Genomic DNA, 5,142 nt, shown 5'->3' with positions numbered 1-5,142 from the left:
AATAAATATCGACGAATTTATGTGTAACTAGAATAATTATGAATAAAGAAAGCAAATATAAATATAATGGGGAAAAGGATATGGTAGAAGATAACGCCACCTTTAAAAACGCAAGAGATAAATAGAGCGAATAAATAAGGATAAAAATGGAAAATAGTAAGAAGTAACCGTTAGCGCCACCTTTATCTTTATGTTGGAACTTTTCTCGTCTCTGAGGTTGGACTAGTAATTGGACGATAATCTATTTTTCTTACAAAGAAAAGAAGAGAATTTTCAAATAAACATATAAAATTAATCAGCCATATCAAATATAAAACAATAATCAAGCACAAATTCTATCTTAGAAAATCATAATATGAGTTAATTAAAATTATAACCAAATAAATGATTAAAAAAAAGAATGAATAATTTAATCCACGAAAAAATTTTAATTATAATGATAAATGCGTATTAATAAATACTAATATACAAATGATAAATAATATATAAATAATACATGAAAGGAAATATGTGTATGCAGCAAAAAAAATCACACATTTCAAGAAAAAAATATTGATAATACAATGATACATCATAATTTTGAATATCGAATCACAAATTACATAAGGAAGGGTAATATATTAAGCGAAAAACAAACGCAAACTTTCTTGAAAAAGCTATGGTATGAAAAAAAAAATGTTATCAGTCTCGAGCAAAACGTTGGATGAAAAAAAGAGAAAAATATATTAACATTACAAATAAATGAATTTTGAAATAATTCGTATTATAATTTAATTTGATAAAATAACTTTATTGCATTTATTTGATACAGATAAAAAGTTTAAAAAATTTATTCTAAATAAATGGAAAGAGATGAAACATTAAAGTCATTAGCTAGAAATCATTGTGATTTTAAATTAATAAATTATAAATATTTCCTTCGAAACCATTTCATTTACCCAAATGAAAATCGAAATCATAAAATAAACGTGTAAAAAAATTATATTATAATCAAACAATATATGAATTTAAATTTCAACTCATAAAGCATTATCAGTAATCTTGATATATCGATATATTGAATTAATAATCAACGAAAAATGCATAAAAATTTAAAATTAACTAATTAATTTTGTTATTACACTAATAAATGGATTATTGCAAATACATGAAATTGATAACAATTTATAAATTCGATAACAAAATATAAATTTAAAATTACTTACTATGGAATCGAATTATTGAAAATTACAACCGCACGTCCTACTCCATTGACTTTCTACGGAAGACTGATGTCGCGTTGCCCCCATAGCTCGTCTAATGTTTTTATGATTGACTGCCGCTGTAAACTAATTCTACAATTGTACAATTCTTCAATATTTAATACATGTATTGAAATATTGAATAATATATTTCAATTACTCTAATTTATAATATTTATATATATATATTTATTTTTCATTTATATATATATATATAATTAAATATTTATATATTTATTCATTCATTTTAATTAAATAAATATAGTGAATAGAACTATTGTATTTGATTTTATATATAATTTTAAATCAAGATTTTCGCATTTAAAGTATTCATTTCTTTTAACTATATTTTACTTATGAATGCACATATTTATTCACGAATATTTAAATTACATACGGTTTGTTGAAAATATTTATTATATATGTATTTGCTTGTGATATATGTATTTATAAATATTTGTTGTATATATGCTTCATAGTTTTTCATATAATTTTAAAATACGAGAGTATTCGAAAACATGATATTTGCGAATATTAACACAATTCTTTAGATAAGGAAATGTATCTTACTTATCTACGAATGGTAAGTTATATATTTTTGATATTGATAATTTGTTATATTTTTTAAATAATGATGGTAGAAAATAATTACAAATATCTCAATAATATTTATTTGTTCTTTATTTCGTTAATTTAAAAATTTTTTTCTATAATATATCTTCCGGATTATAACCACAAAAAATATTATCTTGATATATGACACAAAATTATTAAATCTATTTTATGTTATTTATAATTATGCAATTTAAATTTTATTTTCAATTATGTTTATCTATCTACTTTAACTACTTCATTTTAACTATCTTATTTACCATTATCTATCAATAGATGACACTAATTGCATGATAATGAATCTTTAAAGAAGACTTCTCATTCGATGTTTGATTTTGTCGGTAATATGGTACAATGTTACATAAACATCAAACAGCGGTGCTTACGTAATTTGAGGTTTAAGGCACTAGGAGAGGTGTGCATAACGCAACGTATAAACCATTCGTTGTAAGCGAAATATTTACACGCTCATGTAACCAACCTCTTACGCGCGCGAATGATTGTACCGACCCTCTCCTATACAATGTGACGTTACAAGGTAAGAAGATCCGTTTCGTAACGTGCTGTGAACATTTCAAAGTCAGCAATTTCGTCTCTTTTAGATTATTTGCGTTTAATTATTAACGAAAACCAAATAAAAATAAAAATTAGCCAATGCATCTTTTCATTTATCAAGAACCACAAATTTTCTTGAATATAATACCTGAAAATAAATTTTAATTTACGTTTTTTTATTCAAATCTATACAATTCTGAATTTTTTATTCTTTTTAATTACAATTGAAATTATAAGTCTATAAAAAAACTTTTTTTAAAGTCTATAAATAATTATGATTTCAAACTTAATTTATCGATAAATTAACAATAACAACTTGGAGTAGATGAAATTTTAATATCAATTTTTGAAAAATATATTATTTTAATTTTAACATTTATTCGTTAAAAATTTCAATAAATCGAACCATTTCGAGATATTTCGATTTTTTTATGTGGCAATTAAATCATAGATGTGTCCAAAACAATTTACAAGCAAGGAAATAGATCGCGCGAAACGCGAGGTTAACTTTTATCCCGCGAATTGTGCAATTATACAGTCGATCGCACTATGATCAACTTCGTTTATTTCTCTTCACATAACCCAGATATGACGAATATTCTCAATATCGACAATTTGTAACACTTTTCTCTCCCTTCTCGCGTCTTGTAATCCGCAACGTTTACGTAATGTCGGTAATATAACCAAATGTATGTAACGCTTGCATAAGGTAGACTCCTACCCAGCCTACACGCCAACCGACAGCGCACAGCCGCGGTATAATCTATTGTTTGGCAATAGTTATAGTTCGTTGTGTAACGGACTAGTTAATGGAGACGATCGATAGGTAACGCTGTGCTCGATTACTCGACGAAAGTAAAAATGAAGAGTGAAAGATACAGAACTAGATCCTGCCAGGGGCACGAATAAAAAAAGAAACTAAGAATTTGCATTTGAATTGTCTCTCTGTTTCTTAACCTGTTTTTTGTTCATCAGACAAATCAGAATTAACGATCCCCTGCATATCCCTATAGTGAATCACGTTATTGACAAATACGAAATTACGGAATAGATTTTTATATGATCGCGTATGATCGATTGATCTTTATAAATACATAACGAGAATTTAATGATTGTTATCACAGAAATCACGTAATACTGTGATCTTTGTGGTTAATTATACTATTTTATTAATTATTTCTTTGTTATAAAGACGCATAAAACAACGATTGGTTTTCTTTTTTCATAAAATATAGGTTAAAGCTGATTATGTCATTTGAAAAATTAAAAGTGAGATCTTAAGTAATGTTTTCTAGAAAATAAAAATTTTATGCTATTACATAGTACGTAGATATATGTTTATAGCTTATAAAATACTTTCGTAATATTCGTGATTTTTTCACAATCATACTCGACTAATTTATTTTAAACAAGTCATAGTCATTGGCAAACATTATATGCAATGTAAATGATTAAATAATTTTCGTGTTGAATTAATTTCATTAATATATGCTTATAATCCATAAATTTAAAATATAATATTTATAATAAATTTATCGAAGGGATTAATGCGAAATTATCAAGTCTGAACACGAAAGGAAAACATTACGAAACTGTCTGGCGATGAGTTTAAATGACGTCCACACTTCTTAATGGTCATTTTATGTAACAACAATTCTACGCCGTTCAATATCTCGAGCGAACCACTTGCTTCTTGCCGCTAAACATAAATGCGTGTAATATTATTTTATTTGCTTATTGACATAAAAATTCTGCGCAACATTATTCCAGATGTAATTTGTACATACATTGATCATAAACTAAACGAAAAACGAGTAACAAGCTCATTGTGTAAAATCGAAAAATATGAGGTTAAGTTGCAGAAATTCAGTACGTATAATTAGTCCTTTCACTATTCGTGCATTATGTATTTCGCGTTTTTAAATAACTATCAAATCGTATAATTCCTAAGACGTCTTGTTGTAACCTCGGCACCAGATGTAGTTGCATGTCCAGGTTAAGAGTTTTCTAATCGGATTTTGCAAGAGCTGCGGTTCTCCAACCACCGTAATCTGCATTGCGACGCAGTTAAACTGATTACTGAATATACGATCGTTTGGTTTATGCATGGTCACTATAATACCTTATACTAACAATCAACGATGAACAAGTTGCTATAGTTTTATCTTCCAATGTCTATTTTGAATTGCAACTCTTTTCTGGGAATCGTTGTGAAAAGAAACTTTTCACAATGCAACCTAACCTCATATTTGTTCTCTTAAATTTTTAAAAAGAAAAGATCATTCTCTGAGATAATTTTACGTTTCTAATAAATTTAAAACATCTTAAGAATTAATTGAATTTTATAATGGAAAATTAATCCATTGTGTCAAGCAATTTATTGTCAAAATACCTTTTACACCATTACATTCCGCTGTTTAAATTGATTGATATATATGACAATTCCATCTAAAACCAACTTAACTAAATGTATTTTTCGAGCCAAGTATTCATTAAATCATTCATGGCGTTTCATTTCCTAAAATAAATTTGAATATTTCAGCTAATAAAAAGAAGAATAATTCATTGTTTTCATTTAATATTAATTCATATCAAATAATTATTTGAATGTTAACGTTCAAGAAATAAATTATTTTATTTTTTCATATATTCAAATTTCTATTGTAATTAATTGAAAGAATGTTGTTTATTAAATTAGCCACAGGATAGCAGCGCCGCAATTTTTATTATCGGT

General features: G+C 26.2%; 1 long non-coding RNA gene across 1 annotated transcript; it reads right to left on the bottom strand.

The window, feature by feature from the left end:
* Positions 1-3,553: 3,553 nt before the first annotated feature.
* Positions 3,554-4,489, bottom strand: LOC147657236 (uncharacterized). The gene is made up of 2 exons (XR_015292855.1): positions 4,196-4,489; positions 3,554-4,107 (listed from the first exon to the last, which is right to left on the bottom strand). It is a non-coding gene; the product is annotated as an uncharacterized LOC147657236 (long non-coding RNA).
* Between the last annotated feature and the right edge of the window lie 653 nt (positions 4,490-5,142).

The sequence above is a fragment of the Apis florea genome, unplaced genomic scaffold (assembly GCF_048593485.1).
Source record: "Apis florea isolate Af1SG1 unplaced genomic scaffold, ASM4859348v1 contig_3203_pilon, whole genome shotgun sequence".
Taxonomy (NCBI): Eukaryota; Metazoa; Arthropoda; class Insecta; order Hymenoptera; family Apidae; genus Apis; species Apis florea.
The sequence above is the reverse complement of the archived record's forward strand: the minus strand, read 5'-3'. Positions and strand labels throughout refer to the sequence as shown.